Here is a 13,798-nt window from a genome sequence, read left to right as displayed (position 1 = left end):
CTGAGGTCGCCGGTTCGAAACCCTGGGCTTGCCTGGTCAAGGCACATATGGGAGTTGATGCTTCCAGCTCCTCCCCCCTTCTCTCTCTGTCTCTCTCTCCTCTCTGTCTCTCTCTCTCCCTTTCTCTCTCCTCTCTAAAATGAATTTAAAAATTTTTAAAAGGGGAATTATACTCTCGAACTCCTGCAAATCTTTTTTGTCATGCTCTTTTTACTTTAAAATTTTTTGAATACTGATAATACAAGGTCATTCAGCAGCTGAGAGACTCTGGAATACTACAAGGAAAGCCTTCCCTGAAGTGTGATGGAGGGACCCGCTCACAGGAATCTGGCAAGGGCCAGACCCTGTTCTCTTATGGGGCTGAGAATATGTGTGTGTTTTTCCTTGGTCTGCTGAAGCTCATTGGTGGATTCCTGAACGATTGGTGAGATACCATGATTCTGAATGAGAGACTCACTTCACAAGAGCAGATGTATAAGGCAGTAGTCCCCAACCCCTGGGCTGCGGACTGGTACCGGTCTGTGGGCCATTTGGTACCGGTCCACAGAGAAAGAATAAATAACTTACATTATTTTTGTTTTATTTATATTTAAGTCTAAACAATGTTTTATTTTTTTTAATATTTTATTTATTTATTTTTACAGAGACAGAGAGTGAGTCAGAGAGAGGGACAGACAGGAATGGAGAGAGATGAGAAGCATCAATCATTAGTTGTTCATTGATTGCTTTCTCATAAGAGCCTTGACTGTGGGCCTTCAGCAGACCGAGTAACCCCTTGCTGGAGCCAGCGACCTTGGGTTCAAGCTGGTGGGCTTTTTTTTGCTCAAACCAGATGAGCCCGTGCTCAAGCTGGTGACCTCGGGGTCTCGAACCTGGGTCTTCCGCATCCCAGTCCAACGCTTTATCCACTGCGCCATCACCTGGTCAGACTTATTGATTTTTAGAGAGAGGGGAGAGAGAGAGAGAAGGAGGAGCAGGAAGCATCAACTCCCATATGTGCCTTGACCGGGCAAGCCCAAGGTTTCAAGCTGGTGACCTCAGTGTTCCACATCGACGCTTTATCCCCTGCACCACCACAGGTCAGGCCAATGTTTCATTTGGGACCCGGGTTCAATTCCCGGCCAGGGCACATGGGAGAAGCGCCCATTTGCTTCTCCACCCCCACCCCCTCCTTCCTCTCTGTCTCTCTCTTCCCCCTCCCACAGCCGAGGCTCCATTGGAGCAAAGATGGCCCGGGCGCTGGAGATGGCTCCTTGCCTCTGACCCAGGCGCTAGAGTGGCTCTGGTCACGGCAGAGTGACGCCCCGGAGGGGCAGAGCATCGCCCCCTGGTGGGCAGAGTGTCGCCCCTGGTGGGTGTGCCGGGTGGATCCCGGTTGGGCGCATGCGGGAGTCTGTCTGACTGTCTCTCCCCGTTTCCAGCTTCAATGAAAAAAAAAAAAATGACCAGATTCCCTCTGTTACATCCGTCTAAGACTCACTCTTGACGCTTGTCTCAGTCACATGATACATTTATCCATCCCACCCTAAAGGCCGGTCCATGAAAATATTTTCTGACATTAAACCCGTCCATGGCCCAAAAAAAGGTTGGGGACCACTGGTATAAGGCTTATTTTACTATGCTCTCATTCCTTTCTCTGTTGAAAACGATTAGAAGACTGGGATGCTTTTTAAAGTTGTATTATCTAATTTTCTTTAATGTTTTAGATTTTTTTTTTTGTATTTTTCTGAAGCTGGAAACGGGGAGAGACAGACAGACTCCCGCATACGCCCGACCGGGATCCACCAGCACGCCCACCAGGGGCGACGCTCTGCCCACCAGGGGGCGATGCTCTACCCCTCTGGTGTGTCGCTCTTCCACGACCAGAGCCACTCTAGTGCCTGGGGCAGAGGCCAAGGAGCCATCCCCAGCGCCCGGGCCATCTTTGCTCCAATGGAGCCTTGGCTACGGGGGGGGGGGGGAGAGACAGAGAGGAAAGGGGGGTGGAGAAGCAAATGGGCGCTTCTCCTATGTGCCCTGGCCGAGAATCGAACCCGGGTCCCCCGCACGCCAGGCCGACGCTCTACCGCTGAGCCAACCGGCCAGGGCTGTTTTAGATTATTTTATTTCTTTCCTGTTCGATGCCTGGAAAGAGGGTGAAGGGGGTGCCTGTTTGGATGTTGCTAAACAAAAATCTCATATAGCCGTCTTGAGATTTTTCAAGACAGATTTCTGATTGGTATCTATTCTTATTACATTCCTATTAAAATAGCCCTACATAAGATCAAGCAGCCCATGTTCTAATCTCTAAAATCCCGAGTTTCACTCTTGATTTGCGTGATTGTATGTGAAGTCTTTGTTTAATGTCTAAACGTGTCTGTTTTTAAGGCCTGAATTAAGTTCTTGCATGCAAAAATTGGAAATGCCTGCTCTAATATTGAAAAAATAAAATGATTTCATCCCTATAAATATATAATTTTAATTGGAATAAGTAAAGCATGCTCATTTAAATTTAAATAAAATGGCGTGTGCATCCTAAAGACTTGCTAATTTAGCCTGGCTGCTCCAAGCTGCAAGCTGAAAGACTTGAAGCAGCATAGATTTGCACAATAAAAATGTAAAAAAAAAATTTTTTTACTATTGGAAAATAATGAAAGTCACACTGGAATTTTCCAACTTTAATATATATACTCTTTAAATTGCCTGTTAATTAATGTTAAGAAAATGTTTTAATAAGTATGGGAATATTGCTTGAAAATGCATTTATTATATTTTTTTAGAAGTTAACATAAAGACTAGTATTTCTTACAATCTTTTTTTTTGTGGCAGAGACAGAGAGAGTCAGAGAGAAGGACAGATAGGGACAGACAGACAGGAAGGGAGAGAGATGAGAAACATCAATTCTTCATTGTGGCTCCTTAGTTGTTCATTGATTGATTTCTCATTTGTGCCTTGACTGGGGGGCTACAGCAGACCGAGTAACCCTTTGCTCGAGCCAGCAACCTGTATTCAAGCTGGTGAGCTTCTGCTCAAACCAGACGATCCTGCACTCAAGCTGGTGACCTTGGGGTCTCTAACCTGGGTCCTCCACATCCCAGTCTAACGCTGTACTGCGCCACTGCCTGGTCAGGCTTTCTTACAATCTTTGAAGTCAAAATATTATAAAGTGTGCTCAACAAATGCTTAAAGGTCAATTGTAAATAATATATAAAAAAGGGGGAGTCATATCCTGGAACTCCTGCAAATCTCCTTTATTATGTTTTTTACTTTAAAAAATTTCTTTTGGTGCTCACTTTGACAGCACATATACTAAAATTGGAACGATACAGAGAAGATTAGCATGGCCCCTGCACAAGGATGACATGCAAATTCGTGAAGCGTTCCACTTTTTTTTTTTAATTTCTTTTGTATGCTGATGTACAGGAGACGCCAAACCTCTTTCTCCTGCAAACTTCTACCCTCTTTTATTTGATCCAGCTAATAATGCTGTTTTGTCTTTTTCAAATAGCTCCAGATATACAGAAAAAGTTTATATAGGTGGATGAGGACCCTCAAACTCCTCAGCGAGATCTTCTGAACATGGCTTTTAAGGTCTATAATGTCCAAGAGGCAGACAAAGCCACCCAACATAGTGTATCCCAAGGTTCTCCTCACCACCTCCATGGCTGCAAAACTCTTGGAAAGGGCCCCCTGGTCTCATCTCTCCAGGCTGAAAAGAACAGGGACTCCATCTCCACACATGCCTGCAGATAGCTTTTCCAGTCTACCTTAATCATTACCAGCTATAAGCAGCGGTCATTGGGACTTGAACTCTAGCTGCAAAGTGTAGAAATGTGACAATTCCAGTGCTATGTGGACTTTATCTGGATGTGTTGCTGGACTCCTGGACTTTTTCTAGTCTCCTGAACTTTTCCTGGATGTGTTTCCTGGACTCCTACTTCTTGTAACAGCTCTTAATGAACTGAACTAGGGTTGGGTTGCATTTGCAGGGAATACAGAATGATGATGTGTCAGCATGGACTTGGTGAACATGTTAAGGACATTCAAAACAGCAAAGACTCTATTACAAATCCTGTTATATTGGCTAAGAATTTACTTAAAGGCTTTAATCCCTATAATGTATTAAGACACTTGTTTTGGTATCTGTTAACATTGGCTATGCTAATTTTCTCTTTATTCTGTATTTTTCCTATCTGCCTCTGTATTAGAATCTGGGAAATCAGACAAGTGCAAATCTCAGCACATGAGCTAAATTTAAAAAATATAAAAAGGGCCTGACCAAGCAGTGGCGCAGTGGATAGAGCATCGGACTGGGATGTGGAGGACTCAGGTTAGAGACCCCAAGGTCGCCAGCTTGAGCACGGGCTCATCTGGTTTGAGCAAAGCTCACCAGCTTGGACCCAAGGTCGCTGGCTCAAGCAAGGGGTTACTCAGTCCGCTGAAGGACCACAGTCAAGGCACATATGAGAAAGCAATCAATGAACAACTAAGGTGTTGCACGCACAATGAAAAACTAATGATTGATGCTTCTCATCTCTCCATTCCTGTCTGTCTGTCCCTGTCTATCCCTCTCTCTGACTCTCTGCTAAAAAATAAATAAATAAATAAAAATTAAAAAAATATATATATATATAAAGGGAGCATATGTGGGAGATGGGCCGTGGGCTGGGGGTCGTTGTAGCCTAAGGCTTGGTTTGGGACTAATCCTTTCCCACTCTTTTAATAATAAGATTTTTTAATACTAAGATCTTTTCAACACTAAGCTTTTCTCCACACCCTTGACTGTTGCATGATGTGGAGTGGTGCACTCTTATGAGGAATCCAATTTGTGCCTCAGATTAGTGGCTTTGTATCAGAGACTTCCTTATTTGTATACTGGCTTAAAGGCTTTAATTGTCAATGGTATATAATAAAGCAAAGACCGGGAGCTCTCTCTCTGATGTTGCCATCATCATTGAAGAGTCCTTCCGATCCCATCCTCTTTTCTCGGTGAGTCTATTTTTTTTTTTTTTTTTTTTTTTTTTTTTTTTACAGAGAGAGGGATAGACAGGGACAGACAGACAGGAATGGAGAGATGAGAAGCATCAATCATTAGTTTTTCATTGCACATTGCAACACCTTAAGTGTTCATTGATTGCTTTCTCATACGTGCCTTGACCGCGGGCCTTCAGCAGACCGAGTAACCCTTTGCTTGAGCCAGTAAGCTTTGGGCTCAAGCTGGTGGGCTTTTTGCTCAAACCAGATGAACCCTCGCTCAAACTGGCGACCTCGGAGTCTTGAACCTGGGTCCTCTGCATCCCAGTCTGATGCTCTACCCCCTGCGCCACCGTCCGGTCAGGCGGTGAGTCTATTTTCTTAATTCTGCACCGTCCCTCCCTCAGGACCTGGAATTACTGGCTGTGCTGCTCCATGACAGGTATCCTCTTTGAGTGTGAGGTATTTTGACTTCAAGTGTGTTTTCAAGCATTATCAGGGGATGAGGGTATGCGTCTGGGGTCTTCACATCAGTTATGCCGTCTCAGTTCCATTAAGCTTTCATCATCCAGCGAGATACCTCAGAAGTGGTATGGCAGCATCCTCCTATTTCTGGGTGTTATTCTTTCTGTCAGTATAATCCACACTAGTATGGAGTTTGCTTTTCTGGAAAGATGCCAGAGAGGAGGTCCCTTAGTGTAGGGGTCCTCAAACTTTTTACACAGGGGGCCAGTTCACTGTCCCTCAGACCATTGGAGGGCCGGACTATAAAAAAAACTATGAACAAATCCCTATGCACACTGCACATATCTTATTTTAAAGTAAAAAACAAAACAGGAACAAATACAATATTTAAAATAAATAACAAGTAAATTTAAATCAACAAACTGACCAGTATTTCTTTTTTTTTTTTTCTTTTTTTCTTTATTCATTTTTTTAAAGAGGAGAGAGCGAGAGGGAGAGAGAGAGAGAGAAGGCGGGAGGAGCTGGAAGCATCAACTCCCATATGTGCCTTGACCAGGCAAGCCCAGGGTTTTGAACCGGCGACCCTGACCAGTATTTCAATGAGAACTATGCTCCTCTCACTGACCACCAATGAAAGAGGTGCCCCTTCAGGAAGTGCGGCGGGGCCGGATAAATGGCCTCAGGGGGCCACATGCAGCCCGGGGTCCATAGTTTGGGGACCCCTACCTTAGTGGAACTAAAACAATTTTTTTGTCTGCCATTGTGTGGACATTCTGGGAATAGCACCACTGAAAGCAGCCTTTTTCACCTTTTGATGTCATTTTGCAAGGACCCTTAGGATACAGGTAGCTGCAGGAATCACTCTTTCATTGTCTCAGATGCTGTCTGTTGCAGGTATCAGTGCCTTCTGTTGGGGTATATGACACTTTTTTTTGTACCTTTCTGAAGTTGGAAATGGGGAGGCAGTCAGACAGACTCCCGCATGCGCCCAACAGGGATCCACCCGGCATGCCCACCAGGGAGCGATGCTCTGCCCATCTGGGGTGTTGCTCTGTTGCAACCAGGGCCATTCTAGCACCTGAGGCAGAGGCCATGGAGCCATCCTCATAGCCCGGGCCAACTTTGCTCCAATGGAGCCTTGGCTGCTGGAGGGGAAGAGAGAGACAGAGAGGAAGGAGAGGGGGAGGGGTGGAGAAACAGATGGCTGCTTCTCCTGTGTGCCCTGGCCGGGAATCGAACCCGGGACTCCTGCACGCCAGGCCGACGCTCTACCACTGAGCCAACCGGCCAGGGTGGGGTATGTGACACTTGTAGAAAACATGACGCCATCTACATGAATGTCTTATATTTGCGTCATTCCATCCTCTTCTGTCATTCCCAATGCTCACCTGTATCCTCAGGGTGGCTCACAGATCACTGATGGTTCAGGGAAATTTTTTTTCCTGATAGGAGGAAGTTCTGACCTATTTCTGGTTTGGTATATTCTCCGTGTGTATGAATGCCAGTATTTCCTGCCAGGGGAAGAAGTTATTTCAAGTTCTTTCCTTTATGATTGATGCTGTCACTGTGATAGGGAATATTCTGCTTCTCCTTTCAGATGTATTCCTTTAGTGAGATAACTCCACTGTGGCAACAGTGACACTTCTGTATTTTGTGTGCTCTATTGTGCGTGACATCTGACTTTTAGACAGCAGCCCAAGATGACATCCATGATTGCTACTCCTGCTACTGTAACAGATCTTTATCCAAAGGTCTGCTGCAGGAAGACGGGATTGCCAAAGTCCACTTACTTTTTACGTTGGCATTCTCAGCAGCAGTTCGATGGCTTGTTATTTTCGCCTTCCCTGTCTTACAGTTTCGGAGTTTGCCTGTTGAACGTTTGCATGTCAGTCCTGTTTTGGACTCCAGTTTTACCTGCATGTTGCTTGTTTTTTCTCAATGACTTCTGAGCTTCGTAAGTCAGTCCACCATGTTTCCCATTAGGTATAGTGACATGCTGGTTCCAGTAGTTGTCTACATATGGGTTTTCAATATCTTTGTTTCAGCTGGTGAATGTCTGATGTAGACTTAGCCATTCTGATGGGATCATCCATATAGGACACAGAGATGAGAAGGTAGTGAGGAAAATAATTGGCTCTCCTTTATTCCTTGCATACTCAGAAGATATGGTAGTGGGAGAGATGAAGGGCTGCCATGTTACTGTCTTCTGAAGGTTTTGTAGGTGGGAGAACGTGAAGGGGTTCCACTTAGGGAAAGTAATCTCTGTGTTCAGTTTGTTGGTCTTTTCAGTGTCTAGTTGCAGGCTGAGAGGGAATGTTGAGGCTCAATCACTTCCACGTTTATGGAGTGTCTCTGACAATTGTATCAATAACTGTTGGTGTAGGTTTCCAAATGGACATGGGGTCACTGCCTTCCCTATGCCTTTATGCATTTGTTTATTTTATGTGATGTTTACAGAACCCTAGGTGAGTGTAAAACAGGAGGACTTGGGCCCTGGCCAGTTGGCTCAGTGGTAGAGCGTCGGCCTGGAGTGCAGAAGTCCTGGGTTCGATTCCCGGCCAGGGCACACAGGAGAAGCACCCATCTGTTTCTCCACCCTTCCCCCTCTCTTTCCTCTCTGTCTCTCTCTTCCCCTCCTGCAGCCAAGACTCCATTGGAGCAGGATGGCCTGGGCGCTGAGGATGGCTTTATGGCCTCTGCCTCAGGTGCTAGAATGGCTCTGGTTGCAACAGAGCGATGCCCCAGATGGGCAGAGCATCACCCCCTGGTGGGCATGCCGGGTGGATCCTGGTCGGGCGCATGTGGGAGTCTGTCTGACTGCCTCCCCATTTCCAACTTCAGAAAAATACAAAAAAACAAAACAAAAAAAAACAGGAGGACCTGGTTTTGTCCTGCACAGGGCACCTGGGCATGCTCTCTTTATTGCTTCTGGTGTATTGCTGACAGCAGTGGGTTTTCCCTGCTGGGGAATGTGGTCTAAGGTCATCTGTGGATGCTCCATATGGGTGTTGGATGTCCTAGGTTGTTTTGCTATTGCCTTTGAGTCCCGTGTTTCAGAGTGTGGTCCATGGGTGGTGTAGAACTCGGTTCTGATGGATGTAACCTGCTAAGAAGAGCTTGCTATATGTCTCTGCCGTCTTCTATCTTCACTTTAGGATTCGTGTTCTGTATCATGTCTGGACACCTGTTTGCGGTTGGATGCCAAGGACCTCTGGCTGAGGGTGTGTGTGTGGCTTTCTGACATTGTCCCTGATGTTGGTTGTGTTTCACAGCTTGCTCATCTTTTCATACAACCCACATCTTCTGCTCCAGGCTCCACTTCATGGTAATGGTGCAATCACTCTGACACTAGGATCCTTGTTGTCATGGTGTGTGTACCTCTGAAAGAACTTTTCATAGGCCATCTGGGGGAAATAGAAAAGGGTCGCCGCAAAGTCTATAAATTGGGGATAGCACCAGTGTTGGGGAACCTATATTGCTATTTGTTGGTATTGGTTTTTGGCATCATTGAGAGGCCCTTAAGGTTTTCCTCCATGAACAGGCACAGAAAATTGTTTCCCATGGTTACGTTTCCGGTACATTTCTGTTGATTTGTCCACTTGCCAAAAATGACAAAGTGCTGAGGAAAATGAGCACTTAGCATTGTGAACTGCATGGCTGCAGAAGTTGTACATGCTGAAACTGTCCTGCCTCTCTGGTGTTCCAGGGCCTGTAACTGCTGTGCTCCATCGTTCCGTTCCCTTTTTTATTACAGTGGTGTTGGGTTGGTTGGAGACCTGAGGCTTTCAGAGTTCTCTTTTCTTCTTGTGTTTATCACCTGGAGTTCCGAAAGGTTGTTATCAAGGTGGCTGTTTGGAGTACGGTCTTGGCGTCACCTATTGGATTTTCCCTTTGTGTCACTGTTTGTTGGCTTGTTTGCTTAAATGTTTATTCTGCGGTGGTTGAGGACTTGGTTCACATTTTCTGCAGTTCTGCTCCTGCCTAAGGTTTTCAGAGGTGCAGTGTTTGTCCCTTTATCCCACCTGTGTCTACTTTGTCTTGGTCATTGAGGTGGGTTCCCTTAGCCTGAGGATGTGATTTTAGGTTCCATACACTGTGTGCAAAATATGTGTGTCAGCCTCTGTTCACACTGTTCGGTGTGATGTCTTTGCCCTGGATGAGTGGATACTGCTTTCGTGCATGTGTTCTTTGTACCTTGCTATCAATCAGAGAAGGGGGTGCTATAGGCTTCAGAACAGAGTTTTGTTCCTGTGTTTGGGGTTCCAGGTGCTGAGTGTCTTGATTCTATGTGTTTGTTTCTCCCAGCTTTCCTTGACTGTGGAAGTCAAGGTGTTTTAGCACTGTTCTGTGCTGGGTGCTGCAAAGCACTTATTTCTGGGTTCAACGTGTCTTTCTGGGTAAAATGTGTCTGACAGCTCTTGGTTTTTCTGTCAGCAGTTGCGTTTCCACTGGACTTTCTCTCATTTTTCTCTTTCTAAGTATTGAGGAGATTGAAGGTCATTTTCTTTTCTTGGTACTCTGTTGGACTATAACCTCTTTATTTTATTTATTTATTTATTTATTTATTTACAGAGACAGAGAGTCAGAGAGAGGGACAGACAGGGACAGACAGACAGGAACGGAGAGATGAGAAGCATCAATCATTAGTTTTTCATTGTGCATTGCGACACTTTAGTTGTTCATTGATTGCTTTCTCAGATGTGCCTTGACCGCAGGCCTTCAGCGGACCGAGTAACCCCTTGCTCGAGCCAGTGACCTTGGGTCCAAGCTGGTGAGCTTTGCTCAAACCAGATGAGCCTGCGCTCAAGCTGGTGACCTCGGTGTCTCGAACCTGGGTCCTCCTCATCCCAGTCTGACGCTCTCAGTCTGACGCTCTATCCACTGTGCCACCACCTACCTGGTCAGGCGGACTATAACCTCTTTATAGTTCACATTGGAGTATGCTGCAAGAGGCTTTTTTGATAAACCCTGCAGTGAGTTTTTTGGTTTAAAGCACCTTTTTCATAAATGCTTGCTCCAGTATTTATACTACTTGAGAATGACTGTCCAGGCACCTTAAGTCTATCTCAGCTCAGGAGGTGTCACTAAGGTGTGATGATTGGGTCCAAGGGTCATTGGAACGGAGGCAGTACTTTTCTCAGAGGAGGACATCTACCTTCACTTCCGCAGTTCTGAGGTATGTGGGCGGTATCCGATTTCTCTGTCTAAACCTCTCGCTACTTGTATGAGTACCCCTGCCCCTCCCGTCACGTTAGCACGAGATGCTGTTTGAAGTGCCTGTGCTCTCGCCTGTTAAGTCTGCTTTCCTTAATACATCGGCCCTGGGTTAGTGGGAAAGGGAGTGGTGTTTTCTTGGGGGAAAGTGTCCACACTCTCCCTAATAGTCAGAGATACACCTCCGTGGTGTTAGGAAACCCATGTTTGCATATACTGAGTACTGGGGCGCTGAGGAAGGACCCCATATGTCGTCAGAGGTCGAGTGCTTCTTCACTGGGACCCACATTACCATTTTACTCAGTGCCGCCATCTAGAGGACATGTCGGGGGTTGCACCTCACCTGCTCTCCCTGCCTGTGGTCCTCATCATTTCACCTCCCTGGAATACTCTATAGAAGGTTGTCTTCTCTGCCCAGAGAGGTTGGGATGAAGGTGCTCTGGAGGGGGATCAGTCCTCTCCTCATAGCCAATGAGAATTACATGTGCATTGCCAGTAGTTTCAGTGTTTTGTCCAGGGACTCCTCCACAGGGTGAGAGGACAGGGAGTCCCTGTATTCCCCGGAGAGGTGCGTTGGAATAGTCACACAGTAGGACATGTACTGGCAGTACATTCTAGGACTTCAGGAGGGGTCCCAATATAGTTGGTGAGCATCTCTTCCTTTATGTCTGCCTGCCAGTACCCCTGAATGTGCCCCCTGGTCCCAGTGCCTATGTCCTGGGGCAGGCTAGCCTCTATGGGTGAATCCGTGTCGGCTCCCATGTCAGACCTCCATGTTGTCTCAGTAATCCCTCAGAACTGCAGGACTGTGGTCCTGTGGCATCATTCAGTATTCTGCTTTCCTGTAGTCTGTCCACTCACAGTCGAAGAATGTGGTCGTGATTTGTCACTGACGTTTTCCCAGGGAGCATGCTTTCCTATCCCCCTCATGATCCAGTGACATGGTCACAGGACGTGTCTCCTGAGTTCCTCGCCGAGATCACCCAAGTCCGTATATGAGGACTACAATTGCATGTCCACGTGGTGGCGAATTGGATAGACCAACCGACTGAGAGGCAGAGGACCCTGGGTCAAGACTCTGAGATCTCTGGCCTGAGCAATGGGTCATGCAGCTTGAGTTCTGGTCCCTCAACTTTACTGTGGGCTCTATGGTTTGAACGTAGGATCATAGATATGAGTTTAAGATTGCTGGATTGTTCCCAGGGATCGTCAACCTGAAGGCCGAGGTTGCTGGCTTGAGCAGCAGGTTCCTTGCTGTACTGTAGGTCCCCCCCATTAATGGCAGATATGAGAAAATAATCGATGAACAGGTAAGGTGCCTCAAAAAGAATAGATGCTTCCTATTTGTTTCCCTTTCTATTTGTCAATATCTATCCCTCTCTCGATCTCTCCCTTTGTCTATGTAAAAAAAAAAAAAAAAAGGTGGTACCATGCAACGCTGGTCCCTTTTCATTCATTTATAAGACTCAAAATGGAAGTGACAGTTGACACGACTGTCTGGTTGGGAGTTACAGGTTAAGTGATAGGGCTGTGCATTTTCTGAGGTCATTCCTTTGTAACTACTGATATCAATCAGAAGTCCCTGACAGGGCTGTGTAGTCCCTGACAGTGTGATCCCATCTCACGCTCTGACCTCTGCTGCCTGATATTGTGGATCTTGAGTAAAACGCCTGAGAGGAGGGCCCTTGAAAAAATGAAACTTTTACAGTGCCCTCTACTGGACATCTTGAGAATAGCGCTCTTTCACAGAAAGTCGGCTGTTGGCGGGTATTGGTTTGTGTGAATAATTAGAAGTCTGTGAAATTTCCCACATAGTGAATAAGTGATTATGGTGTCAGCATGTACGTTCTGATTCCATGTATGATCTATACTGCAGTTGTGAGAACGGACAAGGTTCTCAAGAGAAGAATAGTATGTTTCTTTGTCCCAGGCAGGAATAATGGAGTATGAGATTGGTTGCTGTGACATTGCTACTTTAGGAAACTGCTGTAGGGCTGATGTGAAAAGAATCTTTTGGAAAAGTGAAGAAATGCTTTGGGTCACTCTGTTTCCTTTTCCATTGTGGAACAGCAGAGTTTGCTGGGACTCCGGGTCTCTCTGATCATGATCTCTGTCTTAGGTCTTTGCCTTGGCTTCTTATAGGTCAGGGGCCAGGAACCTATGGCTCGCGAGCCAGATGTGGCTCTTTTGATGGCTGCATCTAGTTCGCAGACAAATCTTTAATTTAAAAAATAATGTTAGCCCTGGCCGGTTGGCTCAGCGGTAGAGCGTCGGCCTAGCGTGCGGAGGACCCGGGTTCGATTCCCAGCCAGGGCACACAGGAGAAGCGCCCATTTGCTTCTCCACCCCTCCGCCGCGCTTTCCTCTCTGTCTCTCTCGTCCCCTCCTGCAGCCAAGGCTCCATTGGAGCAAAGATGGCCCGGGCGCTGGGGATGGCTCTGTGGCCTCTGCCCCAGGCGCTAGAGTGGCTCTGGTCGCAACATGGCGACGCCCAGGATGGGCAGAGCATCGCCCCCTGGTGGGCAGAGCGTCGCCCCTGGTGGGCGTGCCGGGTGGATCCCGGTCGGGCGCATGCAGGAGTCTGTCTGACTGTCTCTCCCTGTTTCCAGCTTCAGAAAAATGAAAAAAAATAATAATAATAATAAAAAAATAAAAAAATAAAAAAAATAATAATAACGTTAAAAATATAAAACAGCCTGACTAGGCGGTGGCGCAGTGGATTGAGCATTGGACTGGGATGCGGAAGACCCAAGGTCACTGGCTTGAGCAAGGGGTTACTCAGTCTGCTGAAGGCCCGCGGTCATGGCACATATGAGAAAGCAATCAATGAACAACTAAGGTGTCGCAACGAAAAACTGATGATTGATGCTTCTCATCTCTCTCCCTTTCTGTATGTCTGTCTGTCCCTATCTATCCCTCTATTTGACTCTCTCTCTATTCCTGTAAAAATAAATTAATTAAAAATATATAAAACATTCATTTCCTACCGCTCACGTTCATGGTTGCGGGTGGCTGGAGCCAATCACAGCTGTCCTCTGGAAGAACACCAAATTTTTATTGGATAATGCGTAATGTACACGGGTCGTTGTATGGCTCTCACGGAATTACATTTTAAAATATGTGGTGTTTAGGGCTCTCTCAGCCAAAAAGATTCCCGACCCCTGAT

At 46.3% G+C, this 13,798-nt stretch overlaps 2 non-coding genes across 2 annotated transcripts; both read left to right on the top strand.

Moving 5' to 3' along the window:
* Window positions 1-3,264: 3,264 nt before the first annotated feature.
* Window positions 3,265-3,371, top strand: LOC136327842 (U6 spliceosomal RNA). Its single transcript, XR_010729903.1, has one exon. It is a non-coding gene; the product is annotated as a U6 spliceosomal RNA (small nuclear RNA).
* Window positions 3,372-7,908: 4,537 nt separating this feature from the next.
* Window positions 7,909-7,984, top strand: TRNAS-GGA (transfer RNA serine (anticodon GGA)). The gene has a single exon. It is a non-coding gene; the product is annotated as a tRNA-Ser (tRNA).
* The last annotated feature ends 5,814 nt before the right edge of the window (window positions 7,985-13,798 follow it).

The sequence above is a fragment of the Saccopteryx bilineata genome, chromosome 2, assembly GCF_036850765.1.
Source record: "Saccopteryx bilineata isolate mSacBil1 chromosome 2, mSacBil1_pri_phased_curated, whole genome shotgun sequence".
Classification (NCBI taxonomy): domain Eukaryota; kingdom Metazoa; phylum Chordata; class Mammalia; order Chiroptera; family Emballonuridae; genus Saccopteryx; species Saccopteryx bilineata.
This window is presented reverse-complemented; position numbering and strand designations above follow the sequence as displayed.